At 38.7% G+C, this 17,836-nt stretch overlaps 1 protein-coding gene across 13 annotated transcripts in view; it reads left to right on the forward strand.

Annotated features, from left to right (window-relative positions):
• Positions 1–1,166: 1,166 nt before the first annotated feature.
• The window catches only part of CSNK1G1 (casein kinase 1 gamma 1), a 161,148-nt gene continuing 144,478 nt past the window's right edge, over positions 1,167–17,836 (forward strand). For 8 of the 13 annotated variants that reach the window (XR_004625575.1, XR_004625576.1, XR_004625577.1 and 5 more), the window contains exon 1: positions 1,168–1,423. The gene's annotated coding sequence lies outside the window, so the exon portion shown is untranslated. Of the gene's footprint in view, positions 1,470–17,836 lie in introns of all 13 variants that reach the window. The other 5 variants (XM_034660839.1, XM_034660840.1, XM_034660837.1 and 2 more) reach the window with 3 other exon arrangements.

The raw sequence follows: 17,836 nt of genomic DNA on the forward strand, positions 1-17,836 counted from the left end.
TCTGTCAATAAATAAATAAAATCTTAAAAAAAAAAAAAGAAGGAAACCAACAGTCCTGCTCTTTCTTTTAAGTTACCAAAGCTCATTTCCTCTGCCCCAAATGAGGTGGACAGCAGTCAAATATTGCTAAGAGGCTATCATGACCAATAAAATCAGAGCCAGCAATTGCAAGTACATTCACTGCCATGGAATAGAGAACAAATTCAGCAGCTACTAAAGTTTTACTGCTTTTAAACATATTCAAGATAAGAAAGTCCAGCCAAGATTCTTACTAATTTTTTTTCTGATGCCCAACTACATCTCTGAATGTTTAACTGCCATAATGTATGAGTCATGTTTCTAAAGAGAGGATTAATTATATTGGGTTTTACCATAGCCAGTAATTTTCCCAATACTTTCAAAATCCAGATCACCCTGACAGAGGAATAAATGAGGTCTCAGAATATTTTTCTTGTCCACAGTGTAGGTATGAAAGTTTATTGAGTGGAGGATTAAACGCCGTCTTTCCCCAGCTTGATTACCGGCTTCCTTTGGTCTTTTTCACTTTTAAGGATCAAAATCACTCAATTTACAGCCAATCCTTGTTTTTCCCTTCCATTTAAGCTAGGGTGTAATCGTAGGCAAACGTGTAATCCTCACGAAAGATAAGATAGGTGAAGACAAAACTTTTCTCACCATCCGGTTTCAGAGGCTGTCACAGAAGAACGAAGCGCATGAAAAAGCTTTCGTAACACTGAAGATTTTTTAAACCCAGTTGAAACATAACTGAAAATCCACAAGAGGGAGATGCTTGCTAAATCGCCAGGAAAAAAACTCCCACGAGGGACCAGAGCCTTAGGAGGAGCCAATGGGTCGGCCTGGGACTCAGGGTGGGAGGGAGCAGGTAGGTGTACATAGTGGCTGGGGCTGGAGGGGGGACTACAGTTGAAGAGAGAAGCAAGCTGGGCTCCATGTCTCTGGGAGCGAAGAATGTGTCCCTTCTAAGATCTCGCGGAAGAGGTAAGAGGGTGTTGCCAAAGAGGTAGCCGCTCCGAGCTACCTCCTGGTAGTCCCAGAAGAAATGGGGGTGGTTGTCTTTGAAGGCACTTCCGCTTAGCAACCCCACGCGGTTGCTAGGGAGGGGCACTAGTGGGGATGACCCGGAAGTGGTGGTGTCCATTTCTCACTGCCTGCTTTAAGTTTGTCCTATCGTGAGCGCCAGGGTGCTCTGCGCGGGGCCGAGGGTGGGGCCAGCACTAGTGGTTCCGGCTCGGCTCTTACAGCCCCTCGGCTCCTCGCTTTCCCCCTCCCCTCCCTCACCTCTCCTCCCTCCCGTTCCTGGGAAAGAGAGAAGCCACCACCGCGGGTGGGTAGAGAAGCACTCGGCGCCTCCGGGAGGGGACTGCGCCCGCCCCATCTGAGCCTCGGAACTCTGCCGGACCAGGTACTCATTCCGGCTTCGACGGGGTCCGGAAGACTGGAACCTGAGGGTGTGTGTGTCTGTAGGGACTGGTGGGGGGCCCTTCTCCGGGTTGGGGAGGGGGCCGCGGAGATCCTGGGTGGGGCGCAGGCCGGCGTGTGTGTCTGTGGCGGGTTGCGGGGGTGGAATGGAGGGCTTGGGGGACACTGCTGGCAGAGAGTTTCGGCTGGCCAGCTCGAGGTTGCGGAGGAGGGGCCCCCCTTGGATGCAGAAGACTTCGCCCGGAGTGGACCGGGAGTTTGCCACCTGGAGGGTTCGCTCTGAAAGGGGGAGCATCCTCCCGAGCCAAAAGGGGAGCGTGGACCTTGTCCGAGTGGTTGGGGCAATCCCTTGCTTCCCCTGCCTACCTTTCTGAGACAGTGCACGGCTTCTAAGGTTGTGGGGGTTGCGAGTCGGCTGGGCACCGCGGGGAGCCGCCCTTGGCTGAGCTAGGGCCGATAAGTGGGTAAGGAGACCTCCCTCCACCCAACTTCCGTGTGCTTCCCCCACTTCTTCCTCTACTGCTCTCTCGCCCCAGAGTCCTACCGGAGTGGTACCCTCCAAGTGGGCAAGCATCATAGCGTAAAAAAGAGGGTGGAACTAGGTTCTTTGCCCTTAAATGATACTTCAGATATTTGGAAAGTGCCAGAATGGCATATTCAACCAGGTCTCCCAGTTCAGTGTTAAATCTGGTATAGTTGTCTTAGAAAAGTGCAACACGGAAAAGCACAAAACTACAGGCTAGTTGGGCATAGCCTTGTTTGGTAGATATGCATGTTTATAAAAGATAGACTGCGGAAACCATATAGATATAGAGGTCTAGGCGAGACATGTTGAGGCAAGCCTTCTTTTCCAGTCTCTTTCTTACCTGTCAGTAAGCCCTGTCCTAGTTTAAATGAAGCAGAAAGATCCTCTTCATTTATATTTTAATTAGCGGCTGAATCGTAGATACCGTGTGGTGATAGATGTCTCAGAATAGATATGTGAACGTTCAGAGAGACAAGATCCTCAGCTTTTGAGCCTGTCTCTTAATCTTTTAAGGAGATAATTGTGGTCAAGTGGAAGTACTGGCTTTGAGGTAGGTAAATCTGGGATTGAACACTGACTGTGCCACTGGCTGGCTAGTTGTTGACCTTGGGCAAGTCATGGGACCTACCAGAGATTTAGTTTCTTCGTAAGTAAAATGAGTTAAAATTTTTACCAGTATAGTAAGGGTGTGTGTGTGTGTGTGTGTGTGTGTGAGTGTGTGAGTGTGAGTGACTGTTGTATTTAAATAACAGTCCACTTTAGGGGCGCCTGGGTGGCTCAGTGGGTTAAGCCTCGGACTCTTGATCTCAGCTCAGGTCTTGATCTCAGGATTGTGAGTTAAAGCCCAGAGTTGGTCTCCACGCCCACGTGGAGCCTACTTAAAAAAAAAAAAGAAAAATTTAAATAGCAGTGCACTTTAAATGGAAGCTCGCTTGTTTTCTTTCTTTCTCTTTCTTTCTTTTCTTTCTTTTCTTTCTTTCTTTCTTTCTTTCTTTCTTTCTTTCTTTCTTTCTTTCTTTCTTTCTCTCTCTCTCTCTCTCTCTCTTTTTTTTTTAAAGTCAGTCTGCAATCCCTTTCCACAACCTCATTTTTTTTTTCCTCAAAGATTTTATCTATTTGCCAGAGAGAAAGAGCATAAGCAGGGGAACAGCAGGCATAGAGAGAAGCCAACTCCCACTGAACAAGGAGCCCCATGCAGGACTCATCCCAGGACACTGGGACCATGACCTGAGCCGAAGGCAGAGGCTTAACCCACTGAGCCACCTAGGCGTCCCTAAATGGAAGCACCTTCTAGTTGACAGTCAAGATAGCCCAGGGTAGGAAGGGAACTGGATAATACTGCAAAAACATATGTATACAACAGGACTTTTCAGTGGCTTCTAGAAATTTATCGTAAGTGGCATGAAATTGAGTTATTAGTAGGTTGTTTAAACTTTGCAAAATAAGAACAGTATGTGCATTTATTGAAGTGACCATTGTTTCAAAGGTTTTTCTCAGATTTGTAGTGTGTATACTGTAGATCAATTAAAAACAGTTAAATAGTAATGTATATAAATTTTCTTTTAAGTTTTTAATTCCAGTTAATATACAGTGTTATATTAGTTTCAGGTGTACAATATAGTAATTCATCACTTCCATACATATAATGTATATAAAGCTTAATTAACTTTACATGTCTCTGAAGAGAATTAAAATTGGGGCATAAAATAGAAAGTTGTAATTTTAAGATTAACATCGACATCAGTAGCATGACTCATCTTAGTTAGACTTAAAGTATTAGCAGTACTTATAGAATTCTTATGTATAATATTCTGTAAAATAAATGAAAATGGAATGAATTTCTGCTTTTAAATTATTCGTTATGAGAATATAGAACTAAATCTAAGAATGGTAAGTCTAGTCATTTTATAGATTTAAAGTGATAATTATATGTAAGCTATTATGTCAGATTATCAACTGATACGGTTTGTTTTTCGATGCAACTTGTAGTTAGTAATTTTTAATTTTTAAATGTACTTTATACTCAAAGATTATAAGTCATAACTTTATTTAATAAGATTTTTTTTCCCTGTGGAAAGTGAGTATAAAGTTTGTAATTCAGTATCACTTTTTAGAGAGGTTTATAGGTTTTGCATATTTTGAGAGAGATTTTCAAATATATTTCTTTCTCATACCTCTTTTACACAGAGTTGAACTTTTTTAAAAAATAAAACTATCCAACTATATTGCATGCTCTTTGAGTTAGAGATACTATGTTAAATTTTATCCACCACTGCAGCTACTTAAAACAGGCACCAAATAAATGTTGGTCAAATTGATAAATGGATATATTTTAAATTATTAAAGTGTACTATTTTTTTTAAAGAGTTGAAATTATGTTTTTGCTACACTTGTAGATTTTTTGGTAAGATTATTCAACTTTCTTTTTTTTTTTTTTTTTAAGATTTTATTTTATTTATTCGACAGAGATAGAGACAGCCAGCGAGAGAGGGGAACACAAGCAGGGGGAGTAGGAGAGGAAGAAGCAGGCTCATAGCAGAAGAGCCTGATAAAGTCTTTTTTTTTTTTTTTGTATAAAGTGTGTATGAAAGCTTTTAGCTGTGTTTCCCTGGATCATCATTTTTAATCATCTTTTGAGCCTTAAAATTGAGGCTGTATTATCTTGCTTTTGTAAAGCCATCAGAAGCTCCCATTTCCCCCTATTCTGATAGAACTTTAATTTATTACTAAATTAAATTTACTTTGGGATATGAGATAGGATACTAGCTGTTAGAGGAAAAATACCTACCTAAGTAGTAGGCAGCATTAGAGACTGTTAGGACAGTTTTCTCAGTGACCTTTTCCACTCAAAGTATGTGGCCATTCCAGGGATCTTTGCAGTTGTCAGTTTGGGAATTTGCTCGTCAGGAAATCTAAAAATGACTAAACATTTCTTTAATATTGCATCTCTTGGATGATCTCCAAAAGTTTTAGGAAAGGTTGGGAAGATTTATATACCATATACTAGAAACATATAAGGAACAAAATACAGTTGATTTTACTGGTGCTGACAAATTGGTAGTAAAAGAGTTACCGTGGAAATGTTTTAAAAATGCCAAACATTTTTAAATGAAATTATGAAATTACTTCAGAATTACCATTTTAAGTTTTGTGGATTACTTATTTGGAGAGCTAAATTGAATTTTGACATTATTGGGATTGTGTTCAAGATGGACTCAGGAAAAAAATCAGATGCCATCTGTTTCAGATTCCTTATTTCCTCACCCCTTCATGTTTTATGGCTTTGAATTTATCAGATTATTTTTCAAAAATAAAAATCCTCAGTAGATTTAGATTATGTAATTTCAGCTGTATCAGTGAACACATAACTAAAAGAACTTGAATTTTTATATTGCTTTACACAAAAAGATCACAGACAATGGTTAAAAGTAATTAAGTTATTTCAGACTATCCGAACATTAGGTGGCTTCATGCATCTTTGTCATCATTCACTTAACAAACCATTTTTGTCAACACATGTTGCTGGAAGTTGCTTAAGACATGGATTATGGAGATACAGAATAAATATTTTTTTCTCCATGTTACAACTAGAAGAGAAGCTTCTGCTGAGGATTTTTTTATTTAGTGATAAGTCCACTTAAGTTTAATCTTTCAGTAGGGAGTTTTGCCTTACCATATGCCAGTTGGTATTATTTTCATCTAAATGGTACCATACAGTTCATAGGCCACATACTTGCCATTTTTCAGTTTGGATCTTAATAAATCCTGAGGATAGGCTTTTGGGTTTACTGAGCTGGAAAAGACCATTACTCGTTCAGGTTACAGTGGTTGGCACCTGGCATGGACCAGAAACACCCAGGCATCATTGAGAAACTGTAAAGTAGTACTAGCGTGGTCTCTCAGAAATGGACTGAAGAGAGAGCAATCTGGATAGAAGAGAGCCATGCTTTGTCTGCAGCAGAAATGTTCTGGTGTCGTAGGAAGACCAGTGGACTGCGCCTGTACTGCTGTAGTCTTTTCCTCACCAGAAGCTCCAAGTGGGCACTGTAGTTATGGCAGGGGCTGGGGTGTCAGGGGTGGGAATTGTTCTTCAATAATCGCTCACCCATCACAATGGAGGCATAGACATACTGGGGAAAGGGATATTCTCTTGGATTTTGCCTTGGCCAGAGAAGCTGAATGAACAGGTAGCCATTGCCTTTGCCATCAAAGACGACTTGGTGCAACACCTCTGGGTGCTGGGTAAGCCTGTCAAAATGCTACAGTTTCTTCATTAAAATGACATGTAAATTTTCCAAGGAGCAATATAGCATTGAACCCACACTGATTTCTGTAGCTTCCATTTTCTAACCTAGAAAAAGGGGTGTTGAGGACTTATGGGCCTCTGAACGAAAGTACCAAACGTTTATGTTTCCCTTGATAAGTTAATAAATACATTTTGTCTGCATTAATGAGTGGTGTGAAAATATTTAACGTTTTTGGTGTGTGTGTGTGTGTGTGTGTTTGTGTGTGTGAAGTGTCCATGGTAATCACTGGATCTCATTTTAGTTCTTCAGGCTAAATTGCTAACCATAGTTGTGGTCAAACAGCTTCTTAGTTGGATTTTTTTCTCCATTTCCTAGAGGTTACTCTCTCATGTAGCTGCTAGTAAGCAGGGATGTGACAAAGGCAAGAGGATTAAAGTTAATTTGTTTTTTTTTTAAATTTAAATTGATTTAAATTTGATTTTATTTAAAGTTTTTTTCCCTGTTTTCAAATTTCTGTAGCCTAAAGTAGCAATATCTCCTATCCACAGATACCCAGATTTTTTTTAGTAAGACTTTATTTTTAAAATTAGGTTCATTTTTTTTTTTTTTTTTAAGATTTATTTAATAGACTGAGAGAGAGAGAGCAGAAACAGAGGGAGAGGGAGAAGCTGGCTTCCCGGTGAGCATAGAGACCAATGTGGGGCTCAATCCTAGGACCCTGGGATCACAACCTGAGCCAAGGCAAACGTTTAACCTACTGAGCCACCCAGGCACCCCAAGACTTTATTATTTTTTTTAACAGTTTTAGATTTACAGAATAATTGAGCAGATAGAATTTCATATCTCCATATCAACAAAGCTACACCCCCTCCATTTCCCCTATTATTAACATCTTGTGTTAGTGTGATTAATTAGTTACAATAATTAATGTACCAATATTGATACATTATTATTTACTGTAGTGCATGATTTTCATTAAGGTTTACTCTTTGTGTTGTATGTATTTAAAGTTTCATCATGTCTTTTTGTGGCTTGATAGCTCCTTAGGTAAATGCCTAGGAGCATGATTGTTGGGTCATATGGTAAACATATGTTTAATTTTATGGGGAACTGCCAAACTGTCTCCCAAAGCTGTTATATCATTTTGCATTCCCATCAGCAATGAATGAGTATTCCTGTTGCCCTACATGCTTGCCAGAATTTGGTATGGTCAGTTTTTTTGTACTTCAGCCATTCTAATAGGTGTTTTAATTTGAGTTCACTAATGACATAAAATGTTGAGTACCTTTTCATATGCTAATTGGCCATCTATATATCTTCTTTGGTGAGGTGTCTGTTCACATCTTCTGCCCATTTTATTAAATTGGGTTGTTTTCTTATTGTTGAGTTTTAAGCGTTCTTTGTATAATTTGCATACATATTTTATATCAGATATGTTTTTTTGCAAATATTTTTTTTCCCAATCTGTGGTGTGTCTCTTTATTCTCTTAACTGTCTTTCATAGTGCAAAAGTTATAAATTCTAATGAAATCCACCTTATCAAGTTTTTCTTTCACTGAGTATGCTTTTGGTATTGCATCTAAAACCTCATTGCCAAACTCAAGGTCATATAGATTTTGTCCTGTGTGATCTTCAAGAATTTTTATAGTTTTACATTTTACATTGAGTTCTAAGATCCTTTTTTTTTGAAGATCCATTTTGAGCTAATTTTTGTGAAAGGTTTAAGGACTGTGTGTCTATTCATATTTTTGCACAAGGATGTCCAATTGTTTTATAAAAGTGTTTTCTACTCAAAAAATGTTAATGTGGTATTTTTTTTAAAAGATTTTTTTTTTTAAGATTTTATTTTTAAGTAATCTCTGACCCAGCATGGGTCACCAACGTACAACCCTGAGAACAAGAGTCGCATGCTCTACTGACAGGCAGCCAGGTGCCCCCTAAAAAGACCTTTTTTTTTTTTTTTTAAGGATTTGTTGATTTATTTGAGAGAATGAGAGAGAGCACACAAACATGTGAGCCAGGCTAGGGGCAGAGGGAGAAGGGGAGAGAATCCTCAAGCAGACTCCCTGCTGAGCATAGAGGCCCACTCAGGGCTCCATCCCATGACCCTGAGATCATGACCTGAGCCAAAACCAGGAGTCTGATGCTTAACCGACTGAGCCACCCAGGTGCCCCCAAAGACTTTATTTTTTAAGGGCAGTTTTAGGTTTGCAACAGAATTGAAAGGAAGAAAACAGATTTCCCATAAACCTTCTGTACTATACACGCATAGCCTCCCCCATCATCTCCACCAGAGTGGACATTTGTTACAGTTGATGAACAAATTAACACATTTGATGAACTCTGTTGACACCTCATAATCACCCAAAGTCCATAGTAGCTTAGGGTTCCTTCTTTGTTTTGTACGTTCTGTGGGTTTGTAAAAGTGTATAATATCCATCATTAAAATATACAGAGTATTTTCATTATCCTAGAAATCCTCTGTGCTCTGCCAGTTAAACCTTCCCTCTTGCCCCAACCCTTGGGCTTTTTTTTTCTTTTAGAAATGAAAATGAATAAAATAATTCGTGGGGGTGGTTTCGAAAAGAGATTTTCCTAATGTTTTAGATGTAATCAGAAGCATTGTTCAGAGTCTGAATTTCCCTTTCAGAAAGATTATATTATGTCATTAGGTGTTAATCGACAGATGCTTCATTCTTTGAGATACGTAATTGGGCATTAGGAAGTGTGAGCTAAATGTGGTACTAGCCATATGACAGTTACATGTGGTAACGGGGCTTGAGGGAGTTCTAAATCCAGAATTTTTGAACTGTCACTAAAGTTAAAGTCCTTTGCCACTTGCCTTTTATTGTTGTGCAGGGTATTAGTTATGTAGATTTCTTGGCCGCCCTCTCTGGTTTTTGCTTCTTCCTATTACACTTGTTGAAGACTATCCAGAAGCTTGAGCTGGCAAAGATTGACTAGGAAGAGAAATCATGGGTACTGCTGTTGTTGCCTGATTATTTCCATTTCAGACTCAGAGGGAATAACTCTTCTAAACGTAATTAAAATGCTATCCTGAGACACTATTTCTTATCTAACCTAAGTAATAATTGTTAGCTAGAATCCACTTTCAGTTGGCTTTATTAACTGTCCTTTCCTGGACTTCTGGGACACCTTCCATTTTCCAGAACATCTTAATCTTACTTGGCATTTTGACCTCCAAATATTCTGGTCATCTATAGTATGATGCAAAAACTGTTTATTAACTCCATGTTTGGTGGGTTTTATTTGCTTTTTCACCTAGTTAATTAACACTAGACACCAGGAACGATCTGTTTGTGTGAAAGCACTTAGGTTTCCCAGAGATAAATACTCTCCAAATCAATCATCGTGTAAGCTCACTTTGTCTTTAATGGGATCCATCTGGTTAATGCTTGTGTTTCTTGAGTTTCATAGATTATGGAATCATAAAGCTAAAAAAACTGTAGAGATGGTCTAGGTAGACCCTTTGATTTTACAGCTGAGATTACTGAAGTGTAGAGAGGCTAAGTGATGCACTCAGGATGGAACAGCTAATGAGTGAGACTGAAACCCACATTTCCTGACTCCCAGTCCAGTCCTGTTTCTCTTATAATACAAGAATTCATTCATTTTAGCTTATGAAGAAATTCTCATTTTATAAGAGGTACATTTTCCAGAAAATTAGAGTGGACTATTAAACTGCAGTATAGAATTCAAATTTTTGGTTGGATTCCTAATTTCTGAAATGTCGAATGAGATAGTGTGTATTTCTTGAAGTGCCAGGTGTCATTGGGTCTTTAGTTAAGAACAAATTTGTCATTTTTCACATTCTAGATAGAAATTGGCCAATTAAAAATTAAGCTATTATAGCCTATATTTAGTAAGCACAGATTCGACTGCATTAAAATGAATCTTAATGTATTTTTTTTTGCACAGTGGAAATAATCTGTTAATATTTAATGTCAGAAAGCAACAGTGGAATTCTGCTTTATGTGGTGGTGTATTTATAAAACTAAAGTGGAGTGTTAAGTAAAAATAAAAGTATGGATTAATTTAATATGCATCTGGTGAATTCAGGGCTTGAAGGATGCACATCTGTTGAGAAAACAAATCATGGAACTATTCAGAGCTTCAGCATCTTTAAATATGTGTGCTTTTAATATGTGTGCTTTGATTCTCTGTTTTGAAACAGTCTTTAATGGATTTAGATAAGGCTACTTGCTCTAAGGAAGCAACTGTGAAGCCATTTATGATGCTATTAATGATTTTCTTATTCTCCACAGCATTTTGATACATTAGTATTTTTCTTTTCAATTTAGTTATTGGGGAAGGAGGGAGTTAAATGATCACCATAACAAAATAAGCTAGTTGCAGGACTGTATTAAAAAAAAAAAAAGAGGGACCATAGTTTCCTGGTTTGGATAAATTAGAAATACTTTAAAGTTCTGACTTCTAATTTGAATCCACAATCAGTGAAGAAATAACCACAGTGTTCCTACTGTGTATTCATCATAATAGTGCTTTAGGAATATAGAAATTAAAGGTAAGATCATTTACCAAGTTGGAGAAACAAGACTTAAAATGGTAGGTTGAGAGTAATAGAATCCAATAAGTAAATGAGTGCAAACTTGATGATATAGTCTGGGAATACTGTAGGAATTTGGAGGGGAGAACATTCAGTTCATAATCCTGATGGGAAAGAGATTGAAGGTAAAGTAGTGGATCTCAGCTCTGGCAGCTCTTTAGAATCACTTGGGGGAAACTTTTCCCAGGATCAGCTGAATCAGAATGTTGGGAGGGTGCCTCCACAGTTTGTGAAAAAGCTTTTCCAGGTGATTGTAATGTGCAGGCAGTGCTGGAAACCACAGGCTTAACAGATAGGTATGATTTGAGTAAGCCGTAAAGCGTTTTCAGGCAGCGAAGCTAAGCAGTGAGGGAGAATTGGGCACAGCCTGCGAAAAGACTGATCCAGTCAAAGCTGTGTTGCACCAGTTAGAGAGTAGGGAAAAATAAGCTTAAGGAAGTAGAATGGGGTCATACATATGAGAGTAGTACTTCTCAAAGTGTGGTTCCTCAACCAGCAGCAGTAGCATCACCTGGAAATTTATTATAAATGCATCTTGAGGCCTGCTCTAGGTTTACTGAATTGGAAACTGTAGGGGTGGAGTCCACAATCTGTTTTAACAAATGCTCCATGTGATTCTGATGTACACTAAAGTTTGAGAAACAGCTGTTAATAGAGGATAATGAATGTCAGGCAGAGGAAGTTAGATTTGATGTTGGCAGTAAGTAGAGACCCATACAGGTTTTTTAAGCTGGGGAGTAACAGCATGAATTTGTATGTCTGAAGGTAAATCTGATGGTGGTGTGCAGAGTCCCGTGGACTACTAAAAGATAGGAATGAAGGAAGCCAGTTGAGGCACATCTGTAATCTAATGGATATAATCAAGCAGCCATGAGGGCCCGTTCTAGGGAATTATTAGTGAAAACACAGAATAGTAATAACAGTGATGGTAGTCTGTTTATGAAATGGGCAGTATGCTAAACTCCTTGGACATATTATCTCACTTTTTTCTCACAACAAGCCACAACAATGAGGTGCAGCCATTATTACAATTTTACAGATTGAGCAGTGAGGCAAAGAAAGGAAGCTACTTCTGAATTTCACATTGCTGATATGTGGTAGACACAGGATGTCAAGTTCAAGTATCTCTACCTCTAAAGCCTCTGGAGACCAAGAAATAAAGAACACTGACTCAGAAAAGTTTTTAATCCTAGGTGACAGATAGCAAGGGAAAGTCACTGTCAGAAGGGAAATAGTGCTTACACTGGGTAACAGGGCAAGTCAGACCACTTGAAACTATTTTGTAAAAGTGATTGTGAGAAATAACCAATGGAAATCTTTGTATTGTGCTTTTTAGGTATAAAATTTGAAGTAACTTGTAATTGCTGAGTTTTCAGGTTTTGTTTGACCTTTTTGCTCATGGTGACTAAATTAGAAGAGCCACCTCATCCAGCTTTTAAAAGTATCTTTTAGATTTTAGAGTAAATAAGTCCCTGAATAAATTATGCTTGAGAAGCTTTGCATAATGCTACTTTTCTCTCTCTAAAGAAATATTGTGATTTAGAAAAATGTCAGGAGCATCTTTTCTTTTTTAAAGATTTTATTTATTATTTATTTGAGAGAGCGAGAGTGCAGAGGCAGGGGAGGGGCAGAAGGAGAAGAAGAAGCCGACTCCCTACTGAGCAGGGAGCTCAATGCAGGGCTTGATCTCAGGACCCTGCCATTATGACCTGAGCCAAAGGCAGCTGCTTAACCGACTGAGCCACCCAGGTGCCCCTGTTAGGAGCATCTTAATCTTAAAATGGTGTGGGTTTTGTTTTTTGTTTGTTTGTTTGTTTTTTAATTTAAATTCAAGTTGGTTAACATATAGTGTACTATTGGTTTCAGGAGTAGAATTTAGTGGTTCATCACTTGTGTTTAACACACAGTGCTCATCCCAACAAGTGCCTTCCTTAATACTTATCACCCATTTAGCCTATCCCCCACCCACCACCCCTCCAGCAACCCTAAGTTTGTTCTCTTATAGAGCCTCTTAGGGTTTCCCTCCCTTTCTGTTTGTATCTTCTTTTTCCTCTGCTTCCCCTGTGTTCATCTGTTTTGTTTCTTAAATTCCACATATGAGTGAAATTGTGATATTTGTCTTTCTCTGACTTTTTTTTTAGATTTGTTTATTTTTTATTTGAAAGAGAGACAGATAGTGACAGAGCTAACGAGGGAGATCACAAGCAGGGAGGAGAGGGAGAAGCAGGCTTCCACTGAGCAGGGAGCCTAACGTGGGGCTCAATCTCAGGACCCTGGGATCATGATCTGAACCAAAGGCAGATGCTTAACCGACTGAGCCACCCAAGCACCCCTGTCTTTCTCTGACTTATTTCGTTTAACGTAATACACTCTAGTTCCATCCACATTGCAAATGACAAGGTTTCATTCTTTTTGATGGTTGAGTAATATTCCATTCTATATCTACACCGCATCTTCTTTATCCATTCATCTGTTGGTGGACATTTATGCTCTCTCCATAATTTAGCTATTTTTAATAGTGCTGCTATAAACATTGGGGTGCACGTGCCCCTTCGAATCAGCACTTAATCTTAAAAAGATTTAAGGAACATTTCAGTGTTGGGGCCCTTGGCTGGCTCAGTCAGAAGATTATATGACTCTTGGGGTGCCTGGATGGCTCAATCGTTAAGCGTCTGCCTTTGGCTCAGGGCGTGATCCCAGGGTCCTGGGATCGAGCCCCGCATTGGGTTCCGTGCTCTGCTGGGAGCCTGCTTCTTCCTCTCCCACTCCCCCTGCTTGTGTTCCCTCTCTCACTGGCTCTCCCTCTCTCTGTCAAATAAATTTAAAAAATCCTTAAAAAAAAAAAAAAGAACATGCGACTCTTGATCTTGGGATCATGAGTTTGAGGCCCACATTGGGTGTGGAGATTACTAAAAAAATTTTTTAAAAAATATTTCAGTGTTATTTTGTTTTAATTGGGAAGCAATAAGTAGTAAAATGTGTTTGGGCAATTGTTTTCATAAGACGTTATCAGTTCTAGCACCCTCTTACTTTACTTATTGAGGTAAAATTCACATGACATAATATTAAGTATTTTGAAGTGTATAATTTGTGGCATTTGGTACATTCATGGTGTTTTGCAAGTATAATCTTTATCTAGTTCCAAAGCATTTTCATCATCCCCAAAGGAAAAACCCGAAACCTATTAAGCAGCTCTTCCTTGTTCCTCTTTCTCCACAGTCCCTGGAGAACACTAATCTACTTTCTATCTCTCTGAATTTATCTTTTCTGGATATGTTATATAAATGGAATTACATAACATGTAATATTTTATATAACGTGATATTTTGTGTCTGCTTCTTTCCCTTAGCATAATGTTTTCTAGGTCCATTTATGTTGTAGTATGTAGCAGTACTTCCTTTTTTTTTTTTTTTTTTTAAAGGCTGAAAGATATTCTACTCTATGGATATACCACATTTGTCCATTTATCAATTCATAGGTGTTTTTGGTTGTCTCCATCTTTTGGTTATTGTAAATAGTGCTTCTATGAACCTTCATATACAAGTTTTTGTTTAAATATAGGTTTCCATTTCTTTTGGGTATGTAGCTAGGAATGGAATTGCTGGGTCATGTGGTAATTTTACATTTTACTTTTTTTTCTTTTTTAAGTTTATTTCTATTTTATTTTTGTAATCTCTATACCCACCATGAGGCTTGAACTCATGACCCTGAGATCAAGAGTCATATGCTCTATGGACTGAGCCAGCCAGGCCCCCTATATTTTACTTTTTGAGTAAAATGCACTGTTTTATTATTACTTTTTTTTAAAGATTTTATTTTATTTATTTAGAGAGACCTTGCATGCACCAGTGCATGAAGGAGAGGGAGAGGGAGAGAGAAAATCTGAATCAGACTCACTGCTGAGCGTGGAGCCAAGGCGGGTCTTGATTCCATGACCCTGAGACCATGACCAAAGCTGAAATCGAGAGTTGGACGCCCAGCTGACTGAGCCACCCAGGCACCTCAGCTGCACCATTTTAGATTCTCACCAACAATGTTGAAGGGTTTTAATTTTTTTTACATTCTCACCAACATCTGTTATTTTGTACCTGTTCTGTTTTGTTTTTTAATTACAGCCACTCTAGTGGGTATGAGGGGTATCTCCTGTGATTTTGATTTGCATTTCCCTAATGACTAATGATGTTGAGCGTCTTTTCTTGCGCTTTATTGCCCATTTGCATATCTTTTTCTGGTGAAATGTCTATTTAAGTTCTTTGTCCATTTTTCTTTTAATTTGATAGAAAGTTTTCACTGTATTTGCTTATAATTGGTCAGATTTCACATATTAAGTTCATTGCATATAGCTCACCTCAAGCTGCCATATTTCCAAGTGATTACTGCACGGATTAACATGGTTCCTTTTCTTACTTTTTTTTTTTTTTAATTTAAATTCAAGTTAGTTAATGTATAGTGCAGTATTGGTTTTAGGAGTAGAATTTAGTGATTCATCACTTATGTATAACACCCAGTGCTCATCCCAAAAACTGCCCTCCTTAGTGCCCATCCCCCATTTAGCCCATCCTCCACCGCCCTCCCCTCCAGCAACCCTCAGTTTGTTCTCTTAACTGTAGTCTCTTGTGGTTTGCCTCCTTCTCCGTTTTTTTCTCATTTTATTTTTCCTTCCCTTCCCCTGTGTTCATCTGTTCTGTTTCTTAAATTCCACAAAGTGAAATCATATGGTATTTGTCTTTGACTTTTTTCGCTTAGCATAATATACTGTAGTTCCCTCCATGTTGTTGCAAATGGCAAGATTTCATTCTTTGTGATGGCTGAGTAATATTCCATTTTGTGTGTGTGTGTGTGTGTAGTAGGTATGTATATGTACATGGTATATACATATATGTATGTATACATGTATGTATACGTGTATATATACACATGTATGTGTATATATATTGTGTGTGTGTGTATACACACATACACAGACATACCTTATCTTCTTTATCCATTCATCAGTTGATGGACATTTGGGCATTTGGGCTGTTTCCGTAATTTGACATTTTTTTTTTTAAAGATTTTATTTATTTATTCGACAGAGATAGAGACAGACAGTGAGAGAGGGAACACAAGCAGGGGGAGTGGGAGAGGAAGAAGCACGCTCATAGTGAGGCCTGATGTGGGGCTCGATCCCATAACACCGGGATCACGCCCTGAGCTGAAGGCAGACGCTTAACCACTGTGCCACCCAGGCGCCCCGTAATTGTTGATAGCTGCTATAAACGCTGAGGTTCATGTGCCCCTTCAAATCAGCATTTTTATATCCTTTGGATAAATACCTAGTATTGCAATTTCTGGGTTGTAGGGTAGTTTTATCTTTAACTTTTTGAGGAACCTCCATACTGTTGTCCACAGTGACTGCATGAGTTTGCGTTTCCACCAACAGTGCAAGAGGGTTCCCCTTTCTCTGCATTCTCACCAACACCTGTTGTTTCCTGTGTTAATTTTAGCCATTCTGACAGGTGTGAGGTGGTATCTCACCATGGTTTTCATGTGTATCTCCCTGACGATGAGTGATGTTGAGCATCTTTTCATGTGTCTGTTAGCCATCTGGATGTCTTCTTTGGAAAACTTTACTTGCTTTTTAAAAAAAAAAATTGTGGCAGGGCACCTAGCTGGTTCAGTCAATGGAGCATGTAACTCTTGATCTTGGAGTTGTAAGTTCAAACTCCATGTTGGTTGTAGAGATTACTTAAAAATAAAATCTTGGAGCACCTAGGTGGCACAGTCAGTTAAGCGTCTGACTCTTGGTTTAGGCTCAGGTTGTGATCTCGGCCATGAGATCAAGCCCCACATTGGGCTCCACACTCAGCCCGGAGTCTGCTTGGGTTTCTCTTTCCATCTCCTTATGCCCCTCCCCGCTCACTCGTTTGCTCTCTCTCTCTAAAATAAATAAATCTTTTTAAAAAACTTAAAAAAGTAAAAGAATTGTGGCAAATTTACATAAAATTTTCCATTTTAACCATTTTTAAGTGTACTTCTGTGGCAGTAGGTACATTCACATTTTTGTGCCACTGTCACCACTATCACCAGACTTTTTCATCTTCCCCACTAAATGCTTTTGAACATGGGTGTACAAATATCTGAATTCCCGCTTTCACTTCTTTGGACATAAACTCAGAAGTAGAATTGCTGGGTTATACGATGATTCTTTGTTTAACTCTTTTGAGGAATCAACCATATGGTTTTCTACAGCTGCTGTATCATTTTACATCCCCATCAACAGCACACAAGGATTCCAATTTCTCCACATCCTTGCCAACAGTTATTTTCCCTTTTTTTTTTTTTTTTTAAGTATAGCCTTGCTACTAGGTATGAAGTGGTATTTTGTGGTTTTGGTTTGCATTTCCTTAGTCATTAGTATGTTGAGCATCGTTTTGTGTGCTTATTGGCCATTTGTGTATCTTCTAAGAGTGTGATACTTTTAGCTCTTATATTTAGGTCTTTGATCTATTTTGAGTTGTACATTGTGGGGTTAAGATCCAGCTCCGTTCTTTTGCATGTGGGTATCCAGTTGTCCCAGTATGATTTGTCTGTTCTTTCCCCAGTGAATGTTCTTGGCATTCTTGTTGAAAATCAGTTCCTTATAGGTGTATGGGCTTATTTCTGGACACTTTTTTATTCTTTGTTCTGTATATCTGTCTTAATGCCAGTACCACACTGTTTTGGTTATTGTAGCTTTGTGGTAATTTTAAAATCAGAAAGTATAAGCCCTCCAATTTTAGTTTCCAAGATTTTCCAAGATTGTATTTTGGCTGTTTGTTGTCCCTTGAAATTGCGTATGAATTTTAAAATGTTTTTAGTGGTTGCCCTATGGTTTGCATTATACGTTTATAACTAAGTCCACTTCCAAATAACACTAGATTTCTTCATGGTTTGTGCAGGTATCTTAAAACAGGATTCCCAATTCTTCATTCCTGTCTCTCAGAACGTTTTTGTGACTCACTTACCTAAGCTCTAGTCACCTAGTAAATTGTTGCAATTGTTATTGAACCAATA

Source organism: Ailuropoda melanoleuca, chromosome 5 (assembly GCF_002007445.2).
Source record: "Ailuropoda melanoleuca isolate Jingjing chromosome 5, ASM200744v2, whole genome shotgun sequence".
Taxonomy (NCBI): Eukaryota; Metazoa; Chordata; class Mammalia; order Carnivora; family Ursidae; genus Ailuropoda; species Ailuropoda melanoleuca.